This window comes from Anabrus simplex, chromosome 2, assembly GCF_040414725.1.
Source record: "Anabrus simplex isolate iqAnaSimp1 chromosome 2, ASM4041472v1, whole genome shotgun sequence".
NCBI classification, from domain to species: Eukaryota; Metazoa; Arthropoda; class Insecta; order Orthoptera; family Tettigoniidae; genus Anabrus; species Anabrus simplex.
Window position 1 is genome coordinate 724,300,903 of NC_090266.1, and position 18,860 is coordinate 724,319,762.

Consider the following 18,860-nt stretch of genomic DNA (forward strand, 5'->3'; position numbering starts at 1 on the left):
AGCATCCAATGGTGGTGTTCTTTTGCCCATGTCAGTCATTGTGCCTTGTGCCAGGTATTGAGCAAGAGGTACCCCACTTGCTTCTGTACCCCATTGCAAGGATATGATTCTAGATAGTATTGCTGCTCACACTTTACTGTTGTCCAGCACTGACATGACGAGTGATCCGCTGCACTGTGGTCCATCTATCTGCTCTTGCAATCCAAGCTAGCCAATGGTGACCCCTGTCATCAACGCATTGTACACAACAACAGTTGCCCTGGCGGCCCTGGTTTTGCCTGAATCCACATACTCACGGTACTCTCTTGACTTGGTGGCTTTTCTAAAGCCCATTTGTGTGCAGTACTTCAGAGATGGAGTGACCCATACATCTATTGCCGAAACTCTGGCTGCGATCAAATGCACTGAGGTCTGATGTCTTGCCCATCCTGTAGTCAACTGTTACTCATACAGCCCTTACAAGGTCCTGCAGGTGCTAGCTGTAGTTGTAGCAGGAGAGTATGGTTTGTAGGGGTTCATGATTGTTATTTACTTAAGACCCCGGAGAGATGCGTATGAAAGTTTTGGTAGAAACAGATCAAGGCTAAGTTGCTGACTGATCCTCCTGTAGTGCAGTGCTGCTGATGGGCACACCCCAAGTTGAGACCTCACTAATTTGCATTCATCCACCTGGCTAGGCCACAATTTTCAAGAGGCAATAAACCTCTGTGGCTGCTTTCATTGTTGCAAACAATCAGACGGCAAAGGATGTAGTGGAGGCCACTGCATTGGCTACTTGGAGCCGCAGGCAGTGCCAATACAGTACGACAGACTTTGTCTCATTTACAAAAATTGATGATTGCTAGGCCATAGATAATGTAGATATTGATTCCTATATGGAACCTGAAATATTTGTCCTGAATGAGTAAATTCATAATTCCAATATAAATGGGCTGTTATTGGACATTATAAATTTTCCAGCTAACTCTTTCTTGGTTGCCAGCATTTTGCCCCAGTGGCATCAGTTTTGGTAAATGAGACAAAGTCTCTGATAGTACATTGACACTGCCTGTGGAACCAAGTAGCCTATGCAGTTAGCCTCTGTTATACGCACTAGCCGTGCATCTTGGTAGGTATGCTAGTTCTAACTGATGAGCCCAAATTGGCACATTGGGGTAAAATGCTGGCAACCAAGAATGAGTTAGCTGGAAAATTTATAATGTCCAATAACGGACCATTTATATTGAAATTATCCTCTGGCTGTCAAGCGGGACCTGGATCTATCAATTTGGGATCATGGAAGGCAACCACAGTTCCCCGTAACTGAGTCTAACATTGCTTCCACTTGTTTGTATAAGTCTCCTGACTTTTATCTTTACTACCTGACCACCCTTGGTCAACTAATGTTCTCTTCCAATCCTGATGTTATTAGGTTTGCGAGGCTCAGGGAGTCTTCCATTTTAACCCCCTTCTTGCGCCTTCCCCGTCTTTTTTTTTTGTTTTTTGTTTTTCGTCGCACCGGCACAGATAGGTCTTATGGCGACGATGGGAGAGGAAAGGCCTAGGAATGGGAAGGAAGCAGCCGTGGCCTTAATTAAGGTACAGCCCCAGCATTTGCCTGGTGTGAAAACGGGAAACCACGTAAAACCATCTTCATGGCTGCTGACAGCGGGATTCGAACCCACTATCTCCCGGATGCAAGCTCACAGCTGCGCACTCCTAACTGCACGGCCAACTCGCCCAGTAATAATAATAATAGTAATAATTGTTCCGGGGTTTTTCTGGAATGCAGAGGTTAAAGAAGGTGCGGGCATGAATGGGTGGATAGAGAAAAGAAATTTTAATTACAACTTTAAAATTATGAATTTTATTTTTTGCCTTTCTTTTTTTCTTTTCTTTTCTTTTCAAATTTTAAACTTTGCTAAGCAATAGCAAATAATCAGGTACAAATGTAAGCTCGTGAAGCAACGTTAGAAACTCCTAGATCAATTAGACAACATGATTTAACAATATGAGTTTGAAGCTCCCCAGTTACAAGTTTAACAAGAGCACCCCTGCTCTCTTCAATATCCACAAGGAAACTGAGCTCCAAAATTTACTACATTTACAAGGAACATCTTTGCTTCACACAATTACTCTCCAGGAGACAATTCTCCAAAATTTACAGGATCCAGGCCTCTTAAGGGCACTATCTACCTTTTACAAAAACAAACAGTATTCACTGTCTTATTTGCTCAACAGTCGAATTTAAACAGGAAATAGAATAATAGAAGTAAACTTTAACAGGGGTAGTTAATACTCATTCTACTTGACTTTAGTGAAAAAAGAAAAGGTTAACATTATTGGCCGAAAATCAAGGTGTTAGGAGGCGAACTCTTGCACTCCTTTGCAATTCACCAGACCATTATTATTAAAACCCCGTGTGGGCTTATGGCCTGACGTTACAGAGGCTAAGTCTTTGCTACGGAGGTGAGTAGATGGAAAGAAATTTGTAAGTTACAAAATTGTGAGATAGGTCTTAGTGATTACAAAATCATAGTTACTTCAATACCGAGTTGAAGGAGAATAAATGAGGGTACACACTCTTTATTCCCTAAGTTTGTTTAAGGTCCTAGACCTGGTTTGAAGATTTACAGAGTTACATTAATAAAAGATTTTGAAACCTTCCTATTGAACTAGCTTTCTGAGAAGATTACATGATTAAAAGAGGTCTGCCATTACCATGAGCTGGAGGGCTGTCCAGAGATGGGCAAGGCGCTTCCCCTGCCTCCTATCTTAACACACACTACTGCTGGACTGGAGCGATCAAAAGACCACATGGCCCAAACGGTCCGAGCTTTTATAGCGGAGAGGAAGGTTTCAGATTTCTCTGGGCCGAAGCCGTGATACACCCACAATTCCTATTGGACAATCAAATAAATATCAAAAATTCCTAATTGGGGGAGTAAATAAATGTACAAAATTCCCTGTTGGCTGTAATATTAAGTTGGCAGGAAGAGATAGTGCTAGTAAACTTAGAACACCAAAAACAATCTATAAACAATTCAGTTTAGGAAACCTTGACACACAAAATTACTTCAAAAATTAATTGTTCATCCTCGCCCCAGAGTGTGCACATACAGTAAGTTGATAGTAGAGACATCTGTCAATAAATGTTCAAACTTTTCCAAAGTGAGTTTCAATGTTCATATTATGGATGGCCTTCTAAAAGGCGCTTATTTTAAATGCACGGGGCATAATAATAATAATAATGATAATGATAATAATAATAATAATAATAATAATAATAATAATAATAATAATAATAATAATAAATGTTCTATAGGCAACCTGTGCATCTGTGAGTATGGTGCTCTACCTAAGATGAATTGTAATGCTGAAGACTGCACAAGCACCCTGTACCTAAAGCAGAAGAACTAACCAATCAAGATTAAAATCCTCTTCCCAGCCAGTAACTGAACCCAAGACTCCTTGGATCAAAGGCCAGCATGCTAATCATTTAGCCGTGAAGCCGAACAAAACTCATATCCTTGTCCCGATGTGGAACAGCTCTTTTCATGATCACCTCCAATGAGATAAGCTGCATGTGCCATTTTAACCTCACAGCAGCTCTCCTGGTATTCTTAAATCTCTGCCAGTGCTCAGAATTGAAACCAGGCCTCCGACCACTATGGAGCTAAAAGTTACACTATGAAGGCAAACTTTGCATACTTGAACTTCCTCTTAAAACAGTAATCACCACCATCAGCAAATAAAATGTTGTATTTTTAGTTATCATATAGATTTAATTGAATAAAAAATGTTCAAACATTACAAGCAAACATTAAGAGCAGTACAGTTTATAACTAGTAGGTTGTCTGGTCAGTTACCCCACTATGGTACCAGCATCTCAACACTGACAAGGGCAGGCTATGGCATATGGGTGACCAATTCGATCCTCCTTTGGTTCACATGTAGGGCACGACCAGCAACATAACAGGTGCAAGTAGTAAGGCGAAATTCTCAGCCATTTCTGAGAAATTAATAAAAAATTCCAGTGTGCTTATGTGCAAGCTACGTTTGCGAAAAAGACAACGAGCTCAAGGTGCAGCGGCAAGAGCTCCGGTTCGTAAACGTGGGATTGCTGGATCGAATCCCGCCAATGGACGAGTTTTTTCAAATATTTCACATCTCTCACAAATAAAGGTGTCTTCAATAATGTTCATTTTCAAGTCAATTCCAATAAATTATTTTTATGGCAGAAAAGGGGGTCTGAAAAAATCATACAAAAATTCAAAAATATGGGATTTATCACTTGCACATGATGCTGCAATAATTGTTGTTTCCCCTGCTTCTATGACCAATATCATCCTAGTTCATGCAGTAATTCATCGTGTGGACAGCACGATAGTGAATTAAAAAATAGGGTAGAATAAGTTGTACAAAATACTGGGAGTAAAAGTATTAATTTTTCAAACAGCTCCTGTATGATTTTTTCAGAACCCTTTACCTGGTAAAAAAATAATTTATTGGAATTGATTCGAAAATGAACATTATTGAAGACACCTTAATTTGTGAGAGATGTGAAATATTTGAAAAACATCATTCATTGGCGGGATTTGATCCAGCGATACGGGCTTACAAACCAGAGCTCTTGCTGCTGTGGCACGAGCTCATTGTCTTTTTGGCAAACATAGCTTGCACAAAAGCACACTGGAATTTTCATTGATTAATTTCTAGGAAATGGCTGAGAATTGTGCCTTACTATTTGTACCTATTATACTCCTGGTCATGCCCTACATGTGTACCAAAGATCGATCGAATCAGTCACCCATGCGCCATAGCCTCCCCTTGTGAGTATTGGGCAGCGATAAATAACCCGATCCCCTAAGGTGACCAGAGGCTTCAGGTGGATGAGTTTCCTTAGGTGGGGTGATGGTTCCCTTAGTGCAGGAGATGTCACTGGAACCCATCGATTAGCGTATGACCTCAGGTTAGGGGCGGCTGCGGAAAGCGTGTGTACTCCATATCAGGAGAGGTCTGATCACCTGCTGGCAGTAGCTATTATAAAATGCCTTCAGGAGATGCGACCCCATCATAATAATAGCCTGAAATGAAAATGGCACTTTCAAATCATCCTCAGAAAAAGTTAGGGCATTCCCTGGAAGCAATGCACATTTCTTATACTGGGGGAACTATGAGAAAAGTGAGGTTAAGTGGATAGGAAAAGGAAAGAAGAGGGTGAGGAAGGTATCCACTCTCTACTAGAGTGGAGAACCTAAGGCAGCGAATGGAGTGAGGATAATAACCAACAAGGTCTTAGATGAGTATGTAGATAAAATGGACTTCATAAGTGGTAGAGTAATCGAGATACAGTTAAGGACAGAGAATGGAGTAAAGGAATTCATCTAAGTGTATGCATCCCAGACTGGATGCAAAGATAATGTGGACAAATTCCTGGAGAGAAGTAAATGTGAGTGCATAGTAGTATTGTTGCTAGCTTCTCATGAAAATAGCTATGTTTTGAGACCTGAATAATGAGTATGATATATTTGAGCTGGAAAGTCACATATCTATTCAGTTTCCATGTAAAGTTGCTGGCCACATGACTGAAAATTATCTTAAAATTCTAAGTACTTGCTTTTTTTTTTTTTTTGAACTGGAATGTCACATCTCTATTCAGTTTCCATGTAAAGCTGCTGGCCGCATGACTGAAAATTATCTTAAAATTCTAAGTACTTGCTTGATTTTTTTTATTTTAAAATTTATTTGGTCTTTAGGTTTTCCTGTTGAGCAGCAATGGCTGATTTATTCTGGAAAGATACTTGAAAATGATCGCACTCTCCTTGACTATTATGTTCAAATGGAATCAATTTTACATCTAGTGCTACGTTTGCGGGGAAGTGCTAAGAATCGTATGAAGTACTATTCTACTCCAAAGAAGATCAAACTCAAAAAGAAGAAGGGGAAGCTAGCTGTCCTTGATAATTACAAGGTAATATGATCTAATCTACTCTCTGTTTGCTCTTTCTTTCCTATGTATTTTAGACAGTAATGGCCAGTTGTGAATGTGCATTTTTTATATAGACTACAGTTTAATTTTCCCTGATACAAAGGAAAAACCAAAAAATTTGTTGACCCTATAGTTTAGGAAGAACAACATGCATTTGGACTGAACAAATTAATCCTAGAACTCTATTTTTTTTTTTGACAAGAATGCTCTTTGGAAAATATTGGGATAAGAATAGAATGGTTATAGCTGTATTCCTGGATACTGAGAAGGCATAAAGTCATGTTACACATAAGAACATAAGGGAATGTCCGAGAAGTAAAGAAAAGCCATCCATCTAATTTTTGATCTGAAGTAAAGAAGTGTTAGATGAGGTTATAGCAAGAGTGAAACTATTTTGAGACCGGATTCTGACTAGGAAGTTGTCTATCACCAATTCTCTCCATTACTATAACTTAATCGATGAGGTTATAAAAGCAGTGAAAATTAAGAATCAGACAACAAATACACTTGTATTTACATGGGCGCCCGCAGGATCTTTTCCAGGGGGGGGCATATTAACAATTTTCTTGAATATAAAAACCAATATAACGTCAGCAACATTAAATTGTTTACAGAAACTTCCAGTTATAACATATGCTAGATAACTGTCAGTAATTTCAGTTTATGAAATAATCTGGTATGATATTAAACAATTGAACATCAACATCTTTAGAATTCCAGGGGGGGGCAAGTGCCCCCCCTTGCCCCCCCTTGCGGGCGCCCATGCTTGTATTTGCTGATGAAATGTTGTATGGCTTTTAGTGCCGGGATACCCCAGGATGGGTTCGGCTCGCCAGGTGCAGGTTTTTCTATTTGACTCCCGTAGGTGACCTGCGCGTCGTGATGAGGATGAAATAATGATGAAGATAACACATACACCCAGCCCCCATGCCGTAGGAATTAACCAATTAAGGTTAAAATCCCCAACCCGGCCGGGAATCAAACCCGGGACCCTCTGAACCGAAGGCCAATACACTGACCGTTCAGCCAACGAGTCAGACTATTTGCTGATGATGTTATGCTATGGGGTGAGACAGAAGTGGAAGTTGAAGCATAACTAGATCTTTGGCAAGAAGAATTTGAAAGAACGGGAATGATCATCAGCCAAACTAAAACCGTTGGTTTAGCGGATTAGTCAAAATCCTGAAGCAGTCCACCTGCAAGTGTAAAATGAAGAGTAGATATTATTAGTAACTTACAATACTTAGGGAGCTTTGTTTCTTCTGATAATACCATAAACCAAGAAATAGGCAATAGTATACTAGCTGGATCAATTTTCTACCACACTTTTTGTCAACTACTTTGGGATGACTCATTTCCCCAAACTTCCAAGCTTATACTGTAAGAAACATAACTTGTACCAATATCGACTTGAAGCAGCAACGTTGATTAGACCTGCAAAATGTCGCCTACAAGCCACTGAAATGAAGTTCCTTTATTCTTATCTCCAAATGACAAGGAGAGACAAAATAAGGAATGAAAATATCCAGTAACAAATTGGATTGGATAAGAGTCTGTTGCAAATTTTAGAATTAAGCAGATTATGATGGCATGGACATATGAGAAGGATGATTGCAATTAGGACCTAAAGAACATACTATGAAAGGAATGTTGTTGGTAAGAGGCCCAGAGATAGACCTCATGGTGGTTGGAAAAAGCAATTTTTCCAAAACCTTGCAAAGCATGATGTAAATTGGAAGCAAAGAGTAGAACATCAGCTCTGGATGGACAAGACGAACTAGAAGAGGCTTGTCAACTCCCACATCAAGCTTGCTGGACTGGAGAATTGAGGACGAGGTGGAAATGGCTTCTTACCTTACTCTCAGTTTGCCTACAGTATTTTTTTTATATTTAGTACTCAGCCTACTTGGGACTAAACTTCCCTTCATTTTTGCTAGAATGTTTTCATGAGCTTGCTTATCTGCTGTATTTGTTCTACAGAGAACTTTCTCTTCTTCTCCTTTTCTCGAGTGTTTACTCTAACAATCGCCCATTTTTCTTTATTGTTTCTGTACGTAGTCCCATTGTGTATTGTGTCCTGTGTATTGCCAGAATTTTTTATGAATTGAAATTGTTATATAATTCAATGTGAGGTAAAAAGTGATCATTCCACTATATAAGAAAGGTGACCAAAACAAGCGTAATAACTACAGTATGGAGGTGTAACTATTCTATCTCATGGGTTCAAAATATATGAGGGGGCCAATGATCTTGGATGTTAGGCCCCTTTAAACAACAAGCATCATCAAGCAGCAAGCAAAATATATGAGTCCATCCTAGAGAGAGACATCAGAAAATTTGAACCTAAACCTGAGGAAGAATGACATGAATTTAGACAGAACAGATCAACTCTAGCTGTCACTTTTTTGACAAGAATGTAATTTGGAAAATATTGGAATAAATATAAATATTAATCTATAAATATAAAATAACTTGTCCTGACTGACTGACTGACTGACTCATCATCGCCGAGCCAAAACTACTGGACATAAAGAAATGAAATATTGGGGATACATTCATATTAAGATGTAGGTGCTCACTAAAAGAGGATTTTTGGATATACCGTCGCTAAGGGGGTAAAAACAGGGGTGAAATTTTAAACTGGGTGTATCTATTATCTCACAACTATATAAGTTTACAGATGTAAAAATTGGTATTTAGAATCTTCTTTAAAAATAAGGAAACACATACTTATATCTCAGAAACTGAAGTTATTACAGACCTGAAAAGGATCTACTTTAAAAATAAAGAAACATGTACTTTTTTGTTTTTGGTAAATCCAATTAATGGGGGGGGCGAAAAGGGGGAGAATTTTTAAATGAGTGTATCTATATCTCAAAACTTTTAAAGTTTATAGATGTAACAATTGGTATTTAGTATCTCCTTTAAAAATAAAGAAACACGTATTTTTTGTTTTCGGAAAATCCCAATAGGAAGGGTGGAAAAGGGTGAAAAAGGGGTTGAATGCCTTTAATGAGGATACTTATATCTCAGAAACTGAAGATATTACGGACCTGAAAATTGGTATTTGGGATCTCCTTTAAAAATAAAGAAACATATATTTTTTTGTTTTTGGAAAATCCTATTATTGGGGGGGTTTGAAAAGGGGGTGAATTTTTAAAATGAGTGTATATATATCTCAAATCTTTTAAAGTGTACAGATGTAAAATTGGTATTTAGAATCCCATTTAAAAATAAAGAAACACATAATTTTTTGTTTTCAGAAAATCCCAATAGGAGGGGTGAAAAAGGGTGAAAAGGGGGTTGAATGCCTTAGATGAGGATACTTATATCTCAGAAACAGAAGATATTAGAGACCTGCAAATTGTTATTTGCGATCTCCTTTGAAAATAAAGAAACACATATTTTTTGTTTTTGGAAAATCTAATTAATGGAGGTTAAGCAGGAGTGACAAATTGGGGTGAATTTTTAGAAAGACTATATATACAGTATATCTCAGAAACGTAAAATGTTACAGACGTAAAAATTGGTATTTGGAATCTCTTGTAAAAGTAAAGAAAGATAGGTCATTTGTTTTTGGAAACTGCACTTAAGGGGAACTAAAAAGGGGGTAAATTTTAAAATGAGCATTTCTACAGTATATCTCAAAAACTTAACATGTTACCGAAGTGAAAAATAATATTTTTTATCTCTATTGAAAATAAAGAAACATGTATTTTTTGTTTTCTGAAAAACCACTGGGGTGGAGGGGTAAAAGTGACTGAAAATGGGGTTTAACTCTTTTAATTAGGATCCTGATATCTCAAAAGCTGAAGATGTTACAGACGTGAAATTTTGTATTTGGAATTTCCTTTAAAAATAAAGGAATACGTATTTTTTGTTTTCGGAACTCCACCTAAAAGGAGGGAAATTGAAAAATTAGTTGAATTATTTGTATGAAGATACTATTACCTCAAAACGAAAGATTTTGCAGATGTGAAAATTGGTATTTGAAATCTGCTTTAAAATGAAACAAACACACGTATTCTTGGAAAATCCAATGAAGGGGGGGGGGGTGAAAATTGAAAAAATAATTTGAATTCATTGTATGAGGATACTTACATCTAATAATAACTAAAATTGTTACAGATGTAAAAATTGATATTTAGATCTCCTTTGTAACAAGGAAAAAAGCGTTTTTGGGCGAAATCATTTTGGGGGGCGGGGGTGAAAAAGAGTTGAATTCCTTTTATGTGGACACATATCTCAAAAACTGAAGATGTTAGAGTCGTGATAATTGGTATTTAGAGGATCCTTTACTATTAAAGAGACAAGTATTTTAACTGGAAATTCACTTAAGGGAGGGGGCAGGGGTTAAGTGTGAAAGAAAGTGAAAAAAGGTTTTTTTAAGGGGATACTCATATCTCAGAACTGAAGGTAACAGACGTGAACATTCGTATTTGGAATCTCCTTTAAACATAAGGAAACACACCTTCTTTTCTTGGGACGGGGGCAAGTCAACTTAACGGCAGTGGGGTGAAAAAGGAGTTGAGATCAATTGATTTTACTGTTCATAATATACTTATTCTGATCAGAAATTGATCATTTTTAATCTTTCATGGGTTCATTTTCAAGAACCATCTTTTCCTTTGGAGTACGTATAGTTAGATTACAGTAGATTCTCCTGGCATATAAAAATAATTAAAAAACTTTTGAAATAAGTTATATGAATGATATTGACAGTGCAATTGTTCACCTCTATAATAAGGTCAATGATTCACGGAAGTATATCATTCGTGTCGCCAGAAATCTCGCGCACTTTCCTACGCGCGACGATGGTGCTGGTCAGGAATGACAATGGGAGAGGATGTAATTTACCGCCAAGTAGTGGTCTTGCATCTTGCTGTGGGTTCCAGACCATCAATAATAATAATAATAATAATAATAATAATAATAATAATAATAATAATAATAAGGTTCTGCGCCGTCGTCAAAATGTTCTCACCGCGCTGGAAACGGGTCCTGGCCGGGTAATGACTACGACTGCAGTCCAGCCGCGTGTTCAGTACCGCCAAGGCACCCAGGACGACATCACGCCGGATCTCCTCAAGGATTTGATCCATATTAAAAACGCTTACAGGAAAAGATTGCAAAGATTTAGGGACCTAACTGACCGGTTGGAATACCCGGACCTAGCCCGGGAAGTACGAAATCGATTGCTGGAAAGAAAGATTGAAAAATGGGAGAAACATTGCCGTAATCTCTCAGAAAACGAGTCAGATCACGAATTTTGGCGGATTCTCTCAGAAAACGAGTTACTTAACAAAAGAAAACATTTATAAAATCCTCCTATCAATACAAGTCAAGTCATCTGTTAGATGAAGCAAAGTCTATACATGTTTCAGCCTAACATTAAGGCCATCTTCAGTAGTAAAACAATGATTACATAATATACGAACAAATTAAAAATCGTAATGATGTGAAGTGACAGTGATCATGATTAGCGAGTTAAAAACACACAATGTTCGCTCATGGCTGAGTAGCGATTATACTTTAGGGCATTAAGATGTTCGGAGTATCTTACATTGAAACTGCGGCCTGTTTGCCCAGTATACGTTGAAAGACATGATTGGCATTTTAATTTGTATATTCCAGAGTTAGAAAATTTTTTGCTGTTGACAGTATGAGAATTAAAAACATTTTTGTATTGTGTGAACGATCTTGAAAGCTACTTTTAACTTGTGTTTTTTAAAGATGTTTGAAATAGGATATATAGTATTATTATTAAAGGTAAATGTGGTGAACTTCTCTTTATGGGAAGATTGTTCTTCTAAGGTGGTCTTGGGTTTATTTCTAAATTTATTGAGAATTTTATTCACGAAAGCTTTACTGAAACCATTACCTTCGGCTATTGCATAAATGGTGTTGATTTCCTTTCTAAAATTCTTACGGGATAAAGGAACATTAAGAGCTCTGAAAATCATACTATTGTAAGCTGTCTTCTTCTGTGTCCCTGGGTGTAGAGAAGTTTGGTGGATTGTGTTTATTGTGTGAGTGGGCTTCCTGTAAATATTAAAAGAATGGTTTTATTCTGATTGCGAGTAATAGTTAAATCGAGATAATTAAGGGAATTGTTGTTCTCGGATTCTATCGTAAACTTTATGTGTGGATCCAGGTTTCGTACATCATTTTTGACTTGTTCTTCATCCACTCATATATTCCTTTTTTCTCATTACAGATGTTATACACGTTTTATTCGTAGTATTGACGGTCTCACTACACTCCTCAGCATAGTGTTTTTATTTAACAGTCAGCAAGATATATTAGACGAGAGGACTTTGTACCTCAATGTGTTTTTAACTCGCTAATCATGATCACTGTCACTTCACATTATTACGATTTTTAATTTGTTTGTATATTATGTAATCATTGTTTTACTACTGAAGGTGGCCTTGAGATTAGGCTGAAACATGTATAGATTTTGCTTCATCTAACAGATGACTTGACCTGTATTGATAGGAGTATTTTATAAATATTTTCTTTTGTAAAGTGATAACCGTCAATACGGAATGAGATTCAATGCTTTGTCAACGTTTGCTGAGAGCAAGGCTAAGTTGCCTGTGAATGCCAAACAATCAATCAATCAATCAATCAATCAATCAATCTCAAGTGTTTTCCTCTTGCCTTTTCCTAGTTTGTACCATTGCCAGTTCCTTGCACCATTTTCTTATGACTTTCTCTAATACCAAGTTATTTAACATAGCTGATAATCTGTCCCCCTGTTGCATGCCAGTCTTGATTTAGAAAGGTTCTGAGGTCTCGCGCATAAATTTCACTTTGGAGTAAGTGTCGGTGAGTGCTTGATGAGGTTGATGGTCTTAGTATCAATACTGAGTTTATACAACACATTTAAATGTGTAGTGTAATGGATTGAGTCATATGCCTTTTTGAAGTTCACAAAGATGCACACCCATTGTTTGCATATGATTTCTCTGTGTTTCAGTTCCAGGTTGATGATCTTCTCCAGTCCAGAGTGTCCTGATCTAAACCCTGCCTCGTACTCTCCTATGGTTTATTCTGTAGTCTACCGGGCAAGTTGGCCATGTGGTTAGGGGCGCGCAGCTGTGAGCTTGCATCCGGGAGATAGTGGGTTCGAACCCCACTGTCGGCAGCCCTGAAGATGGTTTTCCGTGGTTTCCCATTTTCACACCAGGCAAATGCGGGGGCTGTACCTAACTTAAGGCCACAGCCGCTTCCTTCCCAGTCCTAGCCCTTCCCTATCCCATCCTCAACATAAGACCTATCTGTGTCGGAGCGACGTAATGCAACTAGCAAAAAAAAGTTCTGCTGTGTCGTGTATGTTTTTTAACAGGACCCTGGAGATAATTTCATGCATGATTGCCAATAGAGAGATCCCTCTGTAGGTATTCACATAAGTTTTGCACCCTTTTTATGTGGATAAGTGCATCTTTCCACTTTTGTGCTTTTGTGGGATAGTCTCCATGAACCAAATCTGGGTGAGCATGACGTGGAATTCTGTGAATACATTATCATCTACAGGATGGCGCACGATTAGTTGACGCATTTAATTTTAGAATAACAACTTTATTTTTCACAGAACACTAATGAAATTTTAGACACAGGTAGCTTGGACCCTGGAAATACATGTCACTATATTACATGTTCAATGTGGCCTCCACTGCAGCGGACAACATCTTCAGGACAAGTTTGCATGTTTCTGATGACTTTGCGGCACAAGTCTTCATGAATTTCACTGCTGAGGTGCACAATCCGAGCTTGCATCTCCGTGCGACTTTAAGATTTTGAAGCGAAGAGTTTTTCTTTCAAATAGCTCCATTTAAAGAAATCACAAGGATTTAAATCTGGACTTAAAGGAGGCCAGAAGAAGCCGCCATTATTATTGTACTGTGGATAACGATGAGACATTACACAATCACCAAATACTCCCCTCAAAACTCAAGAACATTGTTAGCAGTGTGAGGTGTTGCACCGTCTTGCATAAACCTCTGCGTATTAATAGGGAGTTCTGTAGCAAGAAGTTGAGGCATGAATTAATTCTCCAGCATGTTCTTGTATTGCTGTGCATTAACTGTCTGACTGAAGTAAAATGGTCCAATTAACACATGTTTTCATGGAGCTACCCACACACTCACTTTTCCCCCATACGTGTTTTTTATTAATGAATAATGTCTGGTTTTTCTGTAGCCCAAAACAGCACATTTTGTTTATTAACTGTCCTAATTAGATGAAAATAGGCAAAAATAGGCTTCATCAGAGACCCAAGTGTTAAACGGTACTTCATCTTTATCTTGAGTCCATAAGGCGTACTGCAATCTCTTCTGCCTGTGAACATCTGTTAGCTTGTGTAGTACAGTCATTTTGTATGGGTACAATTGAAGGTCGTCTGTAACATTCTTTGAACTGAACAGCGCAATATTCCACTTTCCCTTGAAGCTCGCCATGTTGACTTGTCTGGGCTGCGCTGCATGGCGACCCTCAGCGCAGCAATTTTTTCAGGAGTCCGAACTGCTGGTGCACGTGGTCGCTTTTCTTCCTTCACACTGCCTTGTTCTTCAAAGTTTCTGTATAAGCGAAGGATGGTGTTCCTTGCTGGTGCCCACCTAGTCTGAAATACAGTCTAAAATTTCCTTTGTGTCGCCGTGACACTTTTTGATTTGCAATAAAATATAACTGTTTTGGCGCGCTGCTGAACGGAGAGTCGGCCGTGGACGGCCATGGCAGAAAGCTCATTGGAATGCAGGCATTCGGAAGCAAAGCAGCAGTGTCACCTCTACAGTTATTTCCATGAAACAGGGAACAATGTAGTACATAAGTTGCATTTTATATTTGCTTTTCAAATGTCGGCTATTTGTGCGCCATCCTGTATATGCTTCAACATTTTCGCTACATTGTCATGTACTCCTGCAGTCTTGTTTCAGTGATTGAATGACTGCTGTTAATTCCCCCTTCATGTGGTGGTGGTGGGGTGCTGGGTTTTGGTTGTAAAAGTGTCTGGTGCACTAGTGGAAATCTCTCTGTTTGTTCTGGACAGTTCAGTAGTATGTTAAGTACTGCACTAATACAATGCAGTTATCACAATAGTTTATGGCCAGTTTGCCTGTGAGTCTTTTGGAAGGCATGAATATTCCAGTGTGTTTCTGGGTTCTTTGTCTTAAGTTGTTTGTAGTATTCTCTGGCATTATTGTATTGGAAATCCTCCTCTATTTTGTCTTAGTGTTTGTTTATGGTATTCATGTCTGATTTGCCTGAGGGTATTTGTTGTAAGTTTCTTCTGTGCAATATATGCTTCTAAATGTTCAAGTATTGGATATGTGAGGTACTTTCTCCTGGAGAGTTCCCTAGAACCAATCAACTCGTCACATTCTGCTGTCCGCCATAGTTGTATTTATCCTGAGTATTGTCACCTATGCTGTCTGCGCGAGTTTGTTTCTGAGGTCACTCCAGCTGGTCACCCATTTCTTAGCTAATATTTTAGTATACATACATGTTGCAGCTGTTAATTTTGTATCATCAAATTTTATGTTGATTCCCTTGGATCTTGACAGGTGGAGTGGAGTGTGATTAGCTCACTGGTTTAGCTGCTAGTTTTCCACCCAGAAGACTGAGGTTTGAATCCCAGTCAATCTTGTGTTGAGGTTTTCATCTCAAAAATCACATGGCGTTGGGGAGGGCATCCCGCCTTAAAACCCTGGCCAAAACCAAAAATTATCCTGGATTGGTCCACTGACTCCAGAAATAACTGGATTAAGTTGAACATTTTTCTCTTAAGTTTTTGCACTCATCAGATTTTGAGTGGGGTCATCTTAATAAGGGTGAAATAGTGTTCTGTGTCTAGGTTAAATCCAGGCTTGACTGATACATCATATATTTCTCCATAGTGTTTGGTGGAGATGGCCACATAGTCAATCTGGAGTGTATGGTGTTTTATAGAAATAAGCAGACATGATTTTTAGCTGTTAGATTCTGTAAAGTTCTACAAGTCTTACTCCATTCTTGTTATTAATCAATCAATCATCATTGATGTGCATTAGGACTGTCACGCAGATGGCAGATCCCCTATCAGCTGTTTACCAAGCCTTTTCTTAAATGATTTCAAAGAAATTGGAAATTTCTCGAACATTTCCCATGATAAATTTTCCAATACCTTATTCCTCTTCTTATAAATGAATATTTGACCCCTTGAATTCTAGCTTTATTTTCATCTTATGATCCTTCCTACCTTAAAATGTTCCACTCAAGCTTATTCATATACTAATATCATTCCACGTCATCACTTCACTGACAGCTCGGAACATCCCACTTATTCAGGCAGCTCATCCTCTTACTCCCAAGTCTTCCCAGCTCAAAGTTTGTAACATTTTCATAACACTGCTCTTTTGTCAGAAATCACCAAGAACAAACCATGCTGCTTTCCTTTGGATCTTTTCTGGTTCTTGTATCAAGTAATCCTGCTGTGGGTCCCATACACTGGATCCATACTCTAATTGAGATCATAATATGCAAAAGCCTCCATGTCCAATTTCTGACATTTTGAAGCTGTATACACCATTATGTGCGCAATGAAGAATTCTTTGGTTATATTTTATTACCCATAAGCAAAACCTGCCATTTTATGTTATAAATGCATGTAGAAATTTGCAGTTTCGAGCAATAACAGCTAAGTCCATCGGGTCATGGCAAGCAAGAACCGCCAAGTCCACAGGAGCCAATGAAATTGCTCATCCGTCTCGCATGACATAGTTCATGTCTTTATTCTGCATAGGTTTCATTTCACAAATGTTTTGCTTGTTGTGCTTGCTTGTTGTTTAAAAGGGCCTATCACAGATGTTGATCAGGTCGTAAGATCACATACATTTGTTTAAATTATCAAGAAATATATTAATAACGTGGGGGATTGTTCTGTTAAAATAATTACATGTGATCCAAGTAGAGGTCGGAAGCAGAAAATGTATCCTAGCAACCAGAAACATGAGAGAGGAAATGGACTAGTATAACTTGGAAACAAATCTCTATACCCATGGATAAATAGTGAATATTGAGCTTGATTAGTAGGTGTGGTTGTTGTTGTTATTTGTGTGTTGTATGATCTGTCGTGTGTAACAGAACATGTCACGATACGTCTGCTGTATGTAAATTAATACGACTTTATTTAATTTAATAACATGTAATTAATAGTATATAATTTTTATTATTATCTGTAAATATGATGCATAAATCCAATGTAATGTTGTGCAACACAGGGTAATAGCCTAGAACAACGCACCTTTGTCACTAGAGTTTTACAGAATGTTCTATCCATTTGTGCATAGGTTATTGGAGACTCGAGAAGATACGAGAAAGCATGTTGTGTCATACTTTTCTAGAAGCCTGGCCAGGCAGGGTATGTAAAGGACCGTCTTGGGAACTGAGTTAATTTGTTAGTGAAAGTCGTTAGTCAAGTATGTGAACTCATGTTCTGGTGATTCCGTTGAAGTGGTTATGTTGTGTTGGTAGTGTTCTGTATTTGGTTGACATGCTAATGTGGCAGTCTTCTTCTTCTTCTACTTCGATTCAGTTCAATATGGTCGTACATTAATGTGTGTGTATAATGTGTATAAAATTTGTAAATAAAACAGAGTATGTACACAGTTGACAGCATCTCGTGTGTGCGCATTTGTGAGTACGATACTATGCACGATACAAACATTCCGATGAATCGTTGTATTCAATACCTGAAAAGAAAAGGTTCGGGATAGTTTCATACTGAAACACAATGTGCCAACAACATCCAAATGCTCTAGAAAATGTGACAGTTCACGACAGTTTAAATTAACAACAATTAAATATCATTCCTATGTGTAGACAGACTTTTTTAGGTATTCCCTGTATTAATAAGGATGGTGTGCGATGAGTGGCTAAAAACTACCAAAAGTCTGGTAGGTTATTACAAGACAAAAGAACAGGGACCATGTGTCGAGGAAAAATGAACCAAGAAGAGCTAGTGTTAAGATGTGGTTTTTTTCCTAGTTGCTTTACGTTGCACCAACACAGATAGGTCTTATGGCGACAATGGGATAAGAAAGGGCTAGGAGCTGGAAGGAAGCTGCCATGGCCTTAATTAAGGTACAGCCCAGGCATCTGCCTGGTGTGAAAATGGAAAACCATCTTCAGGGCTGCCGACAGTGGGGTTCGAACCCACTACCTCCCGGATGCAAGTTCACAGCTACGCGCTCCTAACTCACCCGGTGTTATTGTTAAGATGTTTATTGAAAGACTAACAGTGATTGAGAATCATTACTGTAGGCCTAAAACTAGTACTTGTCACTACCTCCCAAGTGAGCTTAACATTAAAAAGCTGTATAGAATGTACAATAAGAAGGTACTTCCTGAATTAAGAGTAACAGAGTCATTTTGTAGAAGATATTTCAATGAAAATTATATTGGATTTGGAGCACTTGTGATGCTTGTTCAGTATGATTGAGTTTGAAGGAGAGAATAAAGCACAAAAAAAATGATGTGTAAAGATGAAATTTATGATATAACTCAGAGTGCATCGCCTATGGGCCTCAGCATTTTACGGTACACTCAAATAAAATAAACCTGACCTGAAAGTTGTCATTCAACTCTCAAAAAACATACCAGTGCCCGAAAGTTCCTGACCAGTCCTGCTATTACAGTAGACAGCTATATGTTTATAATTTTACAATAGTAGAGGCAGTGGCGGTGGGCTCTTAGGAGCACATGAGCACGTGAACACCCAGTTTTAATACTTTTCTTTTTTTCTTTCTTGAGGAGTTTGTTTGGGATTGAAGTGTCCTTTTTCCCAGTCTCAAGCCATACTTAATATTTCACCCAACGATATTATTCAATTTACTATGCACATGCATCA